The sequence below is a fragment of the Pinus tabuliformis genome, chromosome X, assembly GCF_031772625.1.
Source record: "Pinus tabuliformis cultivar Carrire ecotype Pingquan chromosome X, CPIR1, whole genome shotgun sequence".
Classification (NCBI taxonomy): Eukaryota; Viridiplantae; Streptophyta; class Pinopsida; order Pinales; family Pinaceae; genus Pinus; species Pinus tabuliformis.
Window position 1 is genome coordinate 990,676,291 of NC_142308.1, and position 15,635 is coordinate 990,691,925.

The window sequence follows — 15,635 nt, forward strand, 5'->3', positions numbered from 1 at the left end:
TGTTGGTTCTCATGTTCCTTTGGTTATGGGTAGAGTTACTAGTTCCTGGAGCCTTGGTTGGAAAAGCGCTCCGAAAACCCTATAAGATCTTGGGATGAGTTACTGGTCCTGTAACCCTTGGTTCAAAAAATGCTCTAGATTCCTTAGTGGGTTGAATTACTGGTCTTGAAAGCCCTAGCTGGAAAAATTCTTTGGAGCCCAACAATAGATGTTGGTTGAGTTACTAGTCCTGAAAGCCTTGGTTGGAACAAACACTCTGGAACCATGGACAACTTGGGAAGAGACCAATCTGGTGATGGTTAGTGATGTCTAACCATGAGGTGGAATTATTGGTTGATGGTTGAGATGGTTTGGCCTATGGAAACCCTGGTTTGGTTTTGTTTCATTATTTTCATGATATCCCACATTCATGCTTGGAATATGGTGCGGGGGTGATTGAATGGAAGAGAGATTTGGTTGAACCCAATTTATGGTAGGACGGTACGTGGAAGTCCTTGATTTGTTTGGATTTTCATATGTTAATAAGAGCTCCTTTTCCTTGGTACTTTCATGAGTAAATGTGATTGCTATTATGTGGCTTTAATGGTTGTTTCCTCATTGATATATCTTTGGTTATTTGTTGGTTATAGATATGTTTTATGACAGTTATGATGTATGGCTCTTATCATGTTTTGGTTAGTATATGAAATGTTAGTGAACGAATTACCTAATAGATATCAATGCAATTATTGTGAGGAGATATCAATCCTCTTCAATGATTCTCAGATAAGTATGAGACCCCCATGCTTAGATCTATTGTTGTGACATATAGATTACATGTTGGTGATATGTTTGTTGAAATACCCGTTGTCTAGTAGGGGTCAAGTCAATTTCTTGTTTAAGTGTTTGCATTAATACCCTTGTTCTAATGTTATTTGTCATTTATGTAAGTCTCATGAAGTTCTGGGTAGTGGCCTGAGTCTTGGCCTTGAAAAAGTGGCAGAGAATCTTGGGTCGCTGGAACAACACTGCCTGAAAAATGCCACAGTAGCATGGATGCTTGCTGTGGGAGAAACTAGAGGGTCCCAGTGACATGCATGCCTTTTCATGGGAGCGACTGAGGCTCTAGAGCAATGAAAAATCAAGTTGTCTTAGGGGTTGGTCACCTGGAAGGGTTGGTTAACTCCTGAAGGTTCTGTAGCATGTGTGGAAGGTCAGACTGGTCTTGTCATATTGGTTCCGTTTCCTTAACTGTACTAGGGGAGTTGAATCATATCATAGTAACTCTTTGTCACATGTTTACCCTAGTGGACCAATTTAGCTTGGGTAAATGTGGGAGAAGGGTGTTACAACTCTGCTGGACTTTTAGTCATCAACAAATGGTGAATCCGCCGGTCTAAAAATTCAAAACCATCGTGACTGTTGTTTCATATTTCTTCAACATTTTTCTTTCTCTCACTTTTCTTTCTATTTTTATATTATTACTCTTTTTTGGAAAAATCTTGGTACTTCTGGGTTTTTGCTTCTTTTTTGCGAGTCACAAGTACCAACAACGCATGAGATGACACTGTCCGCAATAGATTTGCAGTGCAGGAAATTTAGGGAGCTAGTGCACTTTTTAGAGGATTCTTTATGCTGGCCATCACAAATTTTGGGCCAAAATATACACCACAATGTAGAAAACAAGTCAGAACTTGCATTGCCCATTCTTTTTTCTAGTTTTTCCTACATTTTTCAGAGTTTTGCTGAGAGTTTTATCTGTGTGTTGGGAAGGGTTTATTCATTGTTCATGTTCATCCCTAGGCATGGATTCTCTTAGTATTTTTTCTCATTTAGAAGTAGGAAACAAACCCTTAGGGTTTATAGTACACCTCTGCCATTTAGTAGAAAATTTGCTAAGTTGAGGAGTCTAGTTTGTAGATTTCAACTTTCATTCACTATTTTCCAACATTATTTCCATCATTTTTCAGTCTTTTTAGACCATACTTGTGATGAGCCCCCAAATTGGGTAACTTATTGGGCTCATTTTTCCTAATTGTCCTTGTTCAATCCTCCATTTTTCATAGATTATGCATGATTTTTAGTATGTTTGTGTTATTTGAACGAATACGGGTGGTCACTCTACCTAAGAGGCTAATACGTGGTTATTTCAGGATTTTTGGACAAATTTTGGAGCAAAATCAAGCAATCATGGGTCAGCTGACAGCCAAGCTTGAGGTGAGGATTCGTAGGGAGGTTGTCTCTTGCATTAAATGGCCTTCCTAGAAATCTCCACCCTCAACTTCGAGCTCCACAGGCCACCAAAACGAGTTTTAAAGGCAGCCAAGTAGTTTTGGGAAGAGTGACTGTTTACTAGCAGTTGGGACAGCCAAGTCCCTTGAATCTAGGAGGGCTGCTAGCCCCGTTGTATTGTATAAGTAGGAAGGCCTCAGCCTTCGTAGTTTACTTTTGGAACTGTTGGTATTTTTGCACTATAGTGCTGTCATTTTGCTCAACCTGTTTTCTTGTAGCTACTGCTATACAAATTTCATATGATGGTTATTTTTGAATAATGAGAAGCAACTTTACTTGGCACCGTATCTGAGTTCTTTATAGGAGCTTGCAGCTCTTGGGGTTGGGCCCAACCCGAGTGCTAAGGCCTCCTTTATGTATTGTTATTTGTTCTTTATGCATTTGCAAAAACATTTCTGTTAAGTAGATTAAAGTTTGCTGACTAACTAGGTCACTGTTAATGGTTAGAAAGACTTTTGAATGCTCAGATTTAGTTGATAGGTTGTTAACGGGAAAAAGCTTCAAGAAAAGGGCCATCAAACATCTCTGGTTTCACCTCTCCTTCAGTAGGATCAGGATAACTTTGCTGCCCACAAAAACACTGATTTTGCTTTGCCATGCAATCACTAGTGTTTGATTTTCATGTGTAGAAGTTGGTTACAAGTTAACACTTTTGCTTGCTTAGTTGCATGAGTTAAAATACATGGTTTCCTTGCAGGTCACACTTCTATTCATTCTCTTTACTGGAAGCTAGTAGATTAGGTCAACGTAATTAGGTTTTTGAATTTACAAGTCTTCGTTGGATCAGTTGGAAAAACGCCTTGCAGAGCACCTGTACCACTCCTTCATCTGCTTATTCACCATCAGCACTATCCACTCCACCCTCCACTTAGAATCCTTGCCTCACATTGCCATTTGCTCCCATAACCCTAGTTTTGTGTGTAACATTGCTTCAATCTTCTTTGAACCAAATCCAGCCATCTACACCTGTCCACAACTCCATCCACCAAGTCCTGGACCATCTCCAACCCTCACCCTACCTCCACACTCACTCCTTCACCTTTTCCTCTCCATCCATCCACCAAAATCTCACTTCTGAACATCCTGTAGAAAATCACAGGCATCCTGTAGAAAATCACAGACATCCTGTAGAACCCCTGCAAACTTCCTGTAGAGGCTCACGAATGAGGTTTCTTGATATCCAAACTCGGTGAAACTCTATGGAAGGGTGTTAGGGACCCCTTAGGCCCTCTCTGAACCTTATTGACCTCCTCCAAGCATTTTTTCTTACCCATCCACCTCTGCACAACCCAAAAACAGTCAAAACATATGCATAATAACTCTGGCAACTTATTCAAAAATACAAAAAGATGTTTTTTTCTAGATGTTACTGTAGAAGTAGCTTAGATGCATGTATTTACCTTTCTAGAAATCAATGGCATCTCCTTCAGTAGCTTACATCCTCTTTCTTGCATCAGTAGGGTTAGCTGGTAGAATTAGGGTTTGCTAGGGTTTACGTTTCCTCTTAGCTTTCCAGTTTCTTTCTGCAAATAGATCAGCCTTCTTTAAGTTAGCTTTCATCCATCAGTTAAAAAGCTTCTTCTCAGAGCTCATAGAAGTTGGCTTAAGCCCCTAGCGGACTTGTGCCAGCTGACCAAGTGACAGCTGCGGCAAGAGCTAGTACTTGTGCATATAGCACCGTCGCTTCCAAGTTTGTTACGAACTACCGGGTTGATAAAAGTAAAGAAGGGAGTCCCAGGAGTTGTAGCATTATTGCTGCAATACTGGAGCTCACCACTCTTTTTGGCGCCGTTGCCGGGGAAGCGTCAGAGTATTTGTGATTGCTGCTTTTCTTCTATTTTCCTACTCTCGCCTTCTGCTAAGTAGTTTATTTCATTTCCATTCTGCAATTTCATTTCTGCAAAAGTAAATTAGACATTTCCTGCTTTCATAGATTAACCTTTCAATTCTGCAAGCGTAAAATAGAATTTCAATTTTGCAAGCGTAGTCTAGTATTTCCTTCTTGCAATTTGATTTCAGCAAAATAGATTAGTCTTTTCTTGCTTTCATTTCAATTCCGCATTCTCATTTTTGCAAGATAGATTTTAGTTAGTTGCAATTCCATCTGTTTCAGTTTTGCAGGTACAGGTAGAGAAAAAAGCAAAAACAACCAAAAATCCTTTCATGCCTCGTAGGAACAGAGATAATACTAGAAAATTCCTACCCAACACCCCCACCACTTCACTGAGTCACCCTTCTCTCTTCTTTGGTGGCAGTGATCCAGAAGAACCTATAGGTGAACCTCCTGAGATATACGAAGATCCTATAACAGAAGAAGAGCAAGAAAACATTCCTTTTGAGACCATGGCTGACAACAGAAATGGTAGAAACGATGATGAGAGAATAGAAGGTACCTTCCCCATCCGAGAGACTAACGGGGACATGAAAATGAAGAACATAAGTCCCTCAGCCTTACCTCATTTCCATGGATTGACCACTGAAGACCCTGATACCTTCCTGTTTGAGTTTGCTGTCCTTTGTCGAACTTATGACTATACAGAAGACGAGCAAAAGTTGAAACTCTTTCCCTCTACCCTCAAGGATGCAGCATTACGCTGGTTCATGGGGTTACCTGGAAAGAATATCACTACTTGGGCTCAGATGCAACAAGCCTTTAACAACAAATACCGAGATTACTGTAGGTCAAAGGAAACCAAGGGAGAAATATTTCGGATGACCATGGGAAATGATGAGTCTTTAGAGGACTATGAGGAAAGGTTCCAACTCAGCTCTAAATGGGCTAGGTGCACACTTGACCCTGAATCTCTAAAGCTGGTTCTGCTCCGAGGAGTCCCTGAAGACCTTCTAAATACCCTTCACATGCTAGTTGGAGGAGATATTTACCAACTACCTTATGAGGACATAAAGACTGTGTTTAGAAACCACTCTAGGGCAGCCCAGAAAAGAGGTAGGGGGAATCCACTTTCAGCTAGTACTACCTTCTCCAAGCATGAGTTTGCTAATCAGATGGAAGACCTCAAAAGTGAGATGAGACAGACCATTGCCATGCAACTTGATACTTTCCGAATCCAACAAAAGAAAGAGGAAGCTGAGAGGGCTTTGGCCATCTTCTGTCCCAGATGTACGAGGAAGCACCCTAAGAACGAGTGTCCATTGCACTCAGTAGAGGTATGTTTCGTTTGTGAGGAGGACCACCCCACAAACCAATGCCCAACCTTACCCGGATTCAAAGCCATGTACCAAGGGACTGAGGCACCCACTGAACCTCTCTACTTCCTCAACCAAAGGAGACCGCATGGACCCAGACCCTACCAGTAAGGGATGCAAGGGACATCCCAAGCTTATTATAGCCCCAACTAATCTACTCACATGCCTTCTTGGGGTCCCCCTGCTCATCCTTCATGGTCTGCACCTCCTCCGTGGTCTTATCCACCTCAATACCATACTCAACCCACTGCTCATTCATTTCACTCACATGTCCAGCCACAGCCTCAGTGGAATGCGCCTCAACCGGGGTGGAGGCCCCAATACAACTCCCTCCTCCATTCTGCCTCCACCACTGGCTCAACCACAACCATTACCTCCTGCTCCTCCAAGACAACCCCAGATGCCTGCCCAACCGAACCCAAACCCCAACAACCGACAGGCCCAGTAGGTATACATTGGGGAGACAACATGTCCTACCTATGCTGTGGAGATCCAGGAGATTAACCTGCGATCCGGGAAGACCCTTCCAGATCACCAACCTCCTCCCCCAGAGGGCGAGGAAGACAAACAGGAAAGTGAACCCAAAGCCATTCCGCCCTTTCCTGAGCAACTAACAGTAACCACAAAACCAAACCCGGAGGAGACTGAACTTCTAAGGGAACTGAAACAATTGTGTGTGAAAATACCCCTTCTCCAGGCCATCAAAGATGTACCGATATACAACAAATTGATTAAGGAGAAGTGTTTTAGGCACCCAGGCAGGAGAAAGAGAGATGCCTCGACTATCAATGTCATAGGACAACTGTCTGATCTAATGTTGGGGCAAGTAATGTGTCCAAAGTATTTGGACCCTGAGAGTCCTGTAGTTGATGTCCACATCAATGGCACCATTATCCCCCATACCTTGATTGATCTAGGGGCTGCCATTAATGTGATGACCAGGGACACCATGCTTAAACTCAACCTTCAGAGTTCCTTAAGGAAGACCTCGACAGTCCTGCAGTTGGCAGACCGCTCCACCGTGACTCTTGAAGGGATTGTGGAGGATGTCTTGGTCTCTGTTGACTCTTGGGAGTATCCTGCAGACTTCTTGGTCCTTCAACCAAAGGAAAAGCTTACTGGATACCCCATCATTTTGGGAAGACCTTGGTTAGTCACTGCGGATGCTTACATCAGTTGCCGAGCTGGAAACATGACCATCAAGAATGGTCCTATGTCCAAGTAGCTAGTCCTATACCCTCTTGCCCAACCTCTGCTAGAACATGACTTACCAATCTGGTTGGAAGAAGGATATGAGGATGAGGTCTACTCCGCACCATTGTGCACAGTAGAAACCACTAGGGGAGGCCCTCAAACTGAGGAGTATCTGATTGAGACTTTGATTCAAAGTCCTCCTCCCAGTGCACTATCCTTAGAGGAATTGGTGGAAGATGCCCAGGCCAGCACCTTAGTGGACCTCTGTGTGACTGATCCACCCTCTCCCAGAGTTAAGAATGTGGAGTTTGGTCCCGAAAGGACCTTAAAAATCAGCTCCTCCCTATCTCCTTCCCAGGAGAAGGAGCTGTGTAGCTTACTAAACAATCATCTAGATGCTTTCGCTTGGAACTATAAGGAGATGAAAGGAGTCCATCCTTCGGTCTGTACCCATCACATCTACATCAAAGAAGATTGTAAACTAGTCAGGCAACCTCAGAGGAGAATGAATCCAGCCCTTAAAGACATTGTCAAAGAAGAATTGCAAAAGTTATTGGATGTAGGATTCATCTACCCTATCTCCGATAGTGAGTGGGTTTCGCCTCTAGTGCTTGTGCCCAAGAAGAACGGGAAGTGGAGAATCTGTGTAGATTACCGAGAACTTAACAAAGCCACCAAGAAAGACCATTTCCCTTTGCCTTTCATAGATCAAGTCTTGGATGGACTGGCAGGGAAGAAGTTCTTCTCTTTCCTAGATGGGTTCAGCGGGTATAACCAGATCCAAATAAGCCCAGAAGACCAAGATAAAACCACCTTCACTTGTCCATGGGGTACCTTTGCCTACCGAGTCCTTCCCTTTGGGCTATGCAACACTCCTACCACTTTCCAGAGAGCAGTATTAAGCATCTTTTCTGAGTTGGTCCATGATTCGGTAGAAATCTACATGGATGACTTTACTCCTTATGGGTCCAACTTCCACGAAGCATTGACTAATTTGGGAAAAGTTCTAACCAAGTGCATTGAGATGAACTTGTCCCTCAGTCCCGAAAAATGTGAATTCTTGATGACTGAAGGGACCGTGCTAGGACATACCATTTCTTGCCAAGGATTACAGGTGGATCCTAACAAAATTGCTATCATCCAAAAGGTTCCACCTCCTTAGAAGGTAAGGGATGTCCGAAGTTTCTTAGGCTTAGTAGGATACTATTAGAGATTCATTAAAGACTTCAGTAAGCTAGCCTCACCTTTGTTTGGACTCTTAGGGAAAGATTTTGACTTTAAATGGATTGACAACTGTTAAGGGGCACTGGACGAATTGAAAGATAAGCTGGTGTCCGCCCCGATCTTGAGAGGTCCAAACTGGGCCCTACCTTTCCACATCCACACTGATGCCTCGAACAAAGCCATAGGGCAGCCTTAGGACAAGTTGAGGAGAAACTCCCATATGCCATATACTTCGTCAGCAAAAACCTGTCCAAGGCAGAAATGAACTATACTGTAACCGAGAAAGAGTTCCTGGTCGTAGTCCATTCCCTAAACAAGTTCAGACACTACATCACCGATTATCAAACATTTGTATACACTGATCATGCTGTGATTAGATACTTAATGAATAAGCCTGATGTCAATGCTCGTATTATTAGATGGTTACTTTTGTTGCAGCAATTTGATTTGACGATTGTCGACAAGCCAGGTAAGGAAAATGTTGTTGCTAACTTCTTGTCTAGATTGGACTTGCCTGTAGGTGAAGAAGGAACAGTGGATGACCAGATGCCAGATGAACATCTATTTTCTATCTTAGTACTCTCTCCATGGTTTACTGATATAGAAAATTACTTGGTCTCAGAACAGTTCCCTCCACATCTATCCTCAAAAGAGAAGAGCAGAATCGTAAGGAAGAGCGCCCCGTTCACTTGGATCGGGGGCAACCTATTTAAGCTTGGCCCAGATCAGATCTTGAGACGTTGTGTTAGGGAGGAGGAAGTCTTTGACATCCTCCTAACCTGTCATGATGGACCTTGTGGAGGCCACTTTGCAGCAAAAAGGACTGCCTTCAAAATTCTACAGGCAGGCTACTACTGGCCTACTCTTCATCAAGATGTCAGAAGATACATCAGCCAGTGTGACCGATGTCAGAGGATGGGAAACCGACTCCAAGAGATGAAATGCATCTCCAACCTCAAGTGACCTTCGAGCCATTTGAGAAGTGGGGCATGGACTTTGTGGGTCCTATCAACCCTCCTTCAAAGAAATGGTCTTACATCATTATGTGCACCGACTATCTGACCAAGTGGGCAGAAATGAAAGCAATCAAAGCAACAACAGAAAAAAAGGTGGCTGAGTTTCTGAGGGAAAATATCTTCTACAAGTTTGGCTACCCAAGAGAGTTAGCCACAGATCAAGGAAGCCAGTTCACCTCCAACCTGATTGAAGACTTGCTTGTGCATCACAAGATCAAGCACAAGACTTCCACCCCCTATCATCCTCAAGCAAATGGGCAGGTGGAAGTCACTAATCGAGCATTGGAAGGGATTTTGACCAAGGTTGTGAGCAGCAACAGAAAGGATTGGGAAGATTGCCTGGTTGAGGCCACCTGGGCCTACAACACCACTTGGAAGACTACAACCGGTTTCACACCTTATGAGCTGGTCTATGGGAAGAAAGCTTTGCTGTCCATAGAGTTCGAGTACAATACATTATGGGTGGCAGCCCAGCTTGACCTAGATCTCAGCCATGCTCAACGTGATAGTATATTGCAGCTGAATGGATTAGATGAAAAAAGGATGCAGGCCCTTCTCCACTTAGAGGTAGTTCAACTCCAGAGGAAGATATGGCATGACCGACACCTTAATGAGAAGCAATTCCAGGGAGATTGGGCGCTGCTGTACGACTCAAGATACAAGGATTTCAAAGGGAAGCTGAGGACAAGATGGTTAGGACCATATACAGTGGAGAAATGTAATAACAATGGTTCAGTCCTTATCAGGACCATTGATGAAGAGGCCATCCCCATGCTTGTCAATGGGCATCGAATAAAAATCTACAAGAAACCCCTCTCGAGGCAGGAATTCATTGAAACTGTGGAAAAATCAGTGCTGGTAATAGAGCAGGGTTCTGCCTCTGTTCCGGCCACACCTTGATCATCAAAAAAAAAAAAAATAAAAAGATCCCTGGACGAAAACCTCTCTGAGGTGGCCAGGGCAGGCAGTGAGGGTGAAAACCTCATGGAGGCGCCCCAGCTGTCTCTCAGAAAATAAAGAAATGGAATAAAAAAGATCCTTGGGTGAAAACCTCTTTGAGGCGCCCAGGGCAGATAGTGGGGGTGAAAACCTCATAGAGGCGCCCCTGCTGTCTCTCTCAAAAAAAAAAGAAAAAAAGAAAAAAAAGAAAAAGAAGAAAAAGAAGAAAAACAGGTCTGATCTTTGAAATTATTGCAGGTTGCAGGGATATAATGCATAAAGAGGGTCGTGCAAATCAAGGACAGGGGTCCATCCCAAGCTACTAGGCATCCTCACTGACACTCCCTCCATGGCCACACACTTTTTCCAGGATTTGGACACATTCGGGTCAAGATTCAACCTCCTACAGGAAGTTTCAGGGCTTTCTATAGGAAGTTCTGCATTTCTACAGGAAACATCCTGTAGAACCTTTGGGCAGGCCAAAATCGATTCTGGAGAAGGATTTAAAGCTTGGAGTTTGTTGGTGAGGCCTGCAGCCACCCCTTTTTCCCATCCATCACCTGTTTCATCTCTTTCCACCGCCATTACCACAATTTGGTCCTGTATCCCTGCACAGCCATGCAAAAAGTCTTGTTTGCCTCAGAGTGAATTTTTTTTCCTAAAAGACAAATCGAGCATTCACAAGCTCGCACACTCTACCTGTCAAAAGCTTCAGTAGGACCCTTCATCTGTGACTATAGCCTTGCCCGTTTCAGCATGCATCCCAGGAGGAGAAGCAGCTACAGGATGTCCTACAGGAATCCTGTAGCAGCTGATCCATTTGGAGCGCACACTATGGAGTCAAGAGCAGTCGAAATCAACACAGGAGGCATGCAACCAGCTCCGCGTAAATATGAACACCTCCTCGACAGCTGAGAGAAGACAGAGCCGTGCATGCAACGTTCACCACCAGAGGACTGGGTCCTGAAGCCTTGCATCCAGCATCAGCCAATGAACGAGGGAATTCAAACGCCTGTGCACGAAGCAGCACTGAGCAAAGCCATTGTTTCACATCCAAAACCAGCGAAACACGTCCACGGCCACACAGGTAAGTGCCTAACCTTATTTCGTAAAATTGCATAAGCTATACTATGAACACTGCATATCTGTGAATGGGGCGGATTGAACGAATGCAATGGCCAGTCAACTGGCCACCCAAAGCCAGTAGAATTGTCTCGTCGGATCCGAACAAGCATGGTTACGCTCGATTTCGCCAGAAGGACGTGGAGCCGACACGTGGGAAGTGTCCAGTCGGGGGAAATCAACAGATTTGCAGTGAAATCGGCGGATTAACAGGGATGATGTTGGGTAATGGTGGAGATAGATATTGGCGGTCAGAGACACGCCGAGGAATGATGGGCGTGACGTTGTCTAATGGATTGGCCAGGACACCTCACCCCCTGTGCCATGAATTGCGCCGTATTTCAAAATCAATCGGCCAGAGCACTCACATTAACCACTGCCATTTATGCCTACAACCGGTTTCCAGCAACGTGAGCGTCCTCCTCCTCTGCAGTTCGTTAGCCCGAGTTTCTCGGCTCGGTTCAAACTCTTCCCTCGTCCCACACTTTTTCAGCAGTGCTGTGACGTCCTCCAAAAGCAGCAAAAGCTCTCTACAGGAAGGAGCTCTACAGGAAGCACAGCGAAAGCTCCGGAGCAGAGGAACCCGTGTCTGTTGCGTCAGAATTGGAAATTTCGAAGAGAGGTAGGCTCAAACACGCCATCCCCATGCTTAATTTTCGAAAGGTGGTGAACTAGCTTGTTTGAAGTGGGGAAAATTAAAACCAATCTGCCTGTGGGTCAAGAATGGTGGTTTGCTTATATGATACACAAAATTTCTTTCAAATGGTGCTGCGTCATATTCACCTCCATGGTTCCTGTTAACAAACTCTCCCCATTATAACGATAAACCGCTGTAAGGCTCACCTGTGCACATATAAAATTTTTGTGACTGCTATATGGTTGGTGTGAAAATTAGCTCTGCACTCTGTCTGTGAGAGCTTAATTCCTTTTGACAAGTCGAGTTTTGGGCGGCAACAGTATTATAACCAGAGAATTGGTGAAAGGGGAGATACAAACAGCGGAGAAACCCTGTCCTGAGAGTCAAGGAGGAAACCATATCAGAATTTCCATTCTAACCAGAGCTCAAGCCGAAAATAGGGTATTTTCACCATGCCAGGAGGGTTTATCAGAAAGGAACCCTCAGATTCCAAGAATTTGCGAGAAACTCCTGAGGTGGTATACCTATTTACCTGTGCAAATTGGATGACCTTCTGTGATAAAATTCAAGGTCACGATGATGAGATAACAGAGGAGTTCCTAAGGTCCCTGCAGCCCAAATCAAAAACACTGGCCACTGTAAAGTTCAGAGGATTGACCTTAAAACTCACTCCACAACTCATTAGTCGGGTCACAGAGTTGCCATTGGGGATACCGTGGGATAAAGAGGAAAGGAAATTGGGCCAGAAGGCCAAAAAGGAATTCTTCCTACTGGAAGAACAATTTTCAGAGGATAAGAATGGGGTCCGGAGAGCCAGCCTTCAGCCATTTTGGAGCGAGGTCAGCCTTCAAATTATGAAATATATTACCTGTGAGGGGCGATTTAGTATTGTGTATGGTTATCACTTACGCTTGTTAACCGAGCTCAGGCATAAGATGGATTTTCCCTCAGAACAAAAATTGAGCATCCCGTACTTCCTCCTACAGTCATTGATTGAGTGTGGCACAAAACTATAGGAGGGGACACCAGACCAGCTGGCTCATCATGGGATTATCAAGCTCCTCGTAGAAGATGCCCTCCATACTTATACTATCCCCATCTCCTGGGAGATTTTCCGCAATATGTCCAAGGATGATGATATCCGGACTCTGGCCGAAGAACTCACTTCATCCAGCAGTGAGGAGAAGGAACATATTGAGGTAGAGAAGGAAACTAAGGGTAAGAAAACCCAGGGCAGACCATCATAGGAAAAGCCACAGGAAAGGCAAGAGGAAAAGCAAGAAAAAGGACAAGTTGCTGAGGCGAAAGCTGTGAGTGGAGTAAAAACACAAACACTAAGGGAGAAGTAGTTGCAAACCTGGGCAGAGAGGACTGAAAAAGTCCAAACAAGTAAAGGCACACCCAAGGCAACCACAACACAAGTCAAAGAGAAGGCACCCCCAACCAAGTAAGCCAAATCAGAGAAAACTGGTTCTACAGGAAGCTAGCAGACTGTTTCTACAAGAAGCCAAAAAACTGCTTCTATAGGAAGCCAGAAAACGACCACTACAAGAATTTCTATAGGAAGTCTGGGGAAAGGGCAGCAGAAGGAGAAATCACCTGAGATTTTAGCTAGGGAGGCAGCAGCTGTGCTGGCCACCCTAAGCACATCCCCCAAGCAGAAGGAGAAGCGAAAGAGGGAGCTTCCACTATATTTTAAGACGAGACGGAGCGTGAGGATTAAAACTGGCAGACCTCAACCACCGTCCAAAGAACCAATCACCATTGTCGACACCCCTACCACACGAAAGGAGAGGTCCCCCTCCAAGGCAGCCATCACTTATGAACGGGGAAGCCCGAAGACATCCACCTGGAGGGAGAGGATGAAAATGTTGGACACCAAGGCCTCTCTACAGGATGCTGAGGCTATTCTACAGGAAACACTAGCTAGACTGAAGGAGACCGAAGCAATGGAGGGTGAGGCAGCTAAATCACCTCAGAGGGAAGAAAAGATAGAAGACATTATGGAACCTAGCCCCAGCCCAGCCTTGGCTCCTATTATAACTTCATGGAGGCCGAAAAGATCATTCCTCAGAAATTCACAGTGCCACTTTTCCTTGCACTAGAGGAAGAGAGTGTGAGGACCCACACTTGGATGAAAATCACTAAGTCCAAGGGAGTGGCAGATATAGGTCCTCTGGAGGAGCAACTCAAGGAGGCCAGAAAAGAATTGGCTATGGTACGACATCTGGAGAGCAGCCAGTGGGTCAGGCTACAGGAAGAAAATGAGCTGCTCAAACAACAACTACAGTCACAGGGGCAAGGGAAGGAAGACACGCCTCACATCTTGGGAGAGCAACAGGAGGGGCCACAACAGCCACAGATACCCCTTATGAACAACAAAGAAAGGAAGGGACACAGACTGAAATTGAGGCACTGAACTAGAAGCTACAGGAACAAGAATTGCAGATACATTCTCTGAAACAACAACTGAAAGAAAAGGAGGCCCAACTGGCCTGCATGGCCAGCTGGGCAATGGAAGCTCTGCAGTGCAGGCAACTTGCCAAATCCTATGCCCTATACCTCAAGGACCAATGGTTACAGTTTCAAATCAATACCTTGGCTCAAAGGTGCAACACCCCTTTTCAAAATTATCATCAATTTGCAGCTCTATGTGGCAGTAGTTCATCTGAGGATAGGGCCAAATTATCAGAGTTCTACTTGCACAACTTTTCCCTTCCGGACATGAACGCATGGGATCCCAACACGGTGATAGGAGATGTCCAGCTTATGGCCATGGCCTCTTGGATGAGCCATGAGGAGAAGAGAGTAACAGAGGTCTGCAGTATCATCGGCAGAGAGCTCAATGAACCTCTCATGATCAGAGCAGAGCCGGATGACCCCTCAGCAGTGATAAGCGCCCACCAGCACTTGGCCAACAGTCCTCAGGAGCTACCGGAATACATTGAGCAATAGGCTCAAGCCATTGCCCACTTTGAGGACATGGAGAGACTGTTGGGAGAAAACTGCATGCATGCCTGCACAAGGCAGTGGAACACACTGCCTCACAACTTGAAGATAAGGGAATACCACTCTCCCACTAGGATGAGGGAGGCCTTGGCAAGGGTACCTCTCTACAAACAGTTGATGCAAAACTTGCAGGCCAATTGGATTGGCTTGAAATTCAGTCCTCCTTTACTTCTGGGATTGCTAGAAGGAGTGAAGGAAGAGGAAGAAGGTAGACAATGGGAGGAAGTGGAAAGGAAGGCAGGATTCCACGACCGGGAAGAGGATATCATAGCAGAGGCCTGGGACGTGAGGGAGGCGGTCAAAGCCATCAAGGATGATGAGCTGGACTAGTTGCTCAGAGGATGAGCAACCGATTTAGCAGGGGGGTGATGATGAGCCCCCAAATTGGGTAACTTATTGGGCTCATTTTGCCTAATTTTCCTTGTTCAATCCTCCATTTTTCATAGATTATGCATGTTTTTTAGTATGTTTGTGTTATTTGAACGAATAAGGGTGGTAACTCTACCTAGGAGGCTAATACGTGGTTATTTCAGGATTTTTGGACAAATTTTGGAGCAAAATCAAGCAATCATGGGTCAGCTGACAGCCAAGATTGAGGTGAGGATTCGTAGGGAGGTTGTCTCTTGCATTAAATGGCCTTCCTCGAAATTGCCACCCTCAACTCCGAGCTCCACAGGCCACCAAAACGAGTTTTAAAGGTAGCCAAGTAGTTTTGGGAAGAGTGACTATTTACTAGCAGTTGGGACAGCTGAGTCCCTTGAATCTAGGAGGGCTGCTAGCCCCCTCGTATTGTATAAGTAGGAAGGCCTCAACCTTTGTAGTTTACTTTTGGAACTGTTGGTATTTTTGCACTATAGTGCTGTCATTTTGCTCAGCCTGTTTTCTTGTAGCTACTGCTGTACAACTTTCATATGATGGTTATTTTTGAATAATGAGAAGCAGCTTTACTTGGCACTAGATCTGAGTTATTTATAGGAGCCTGCAGCTCTTGGGGTTGGGCCCAACTTGAGTGCTAA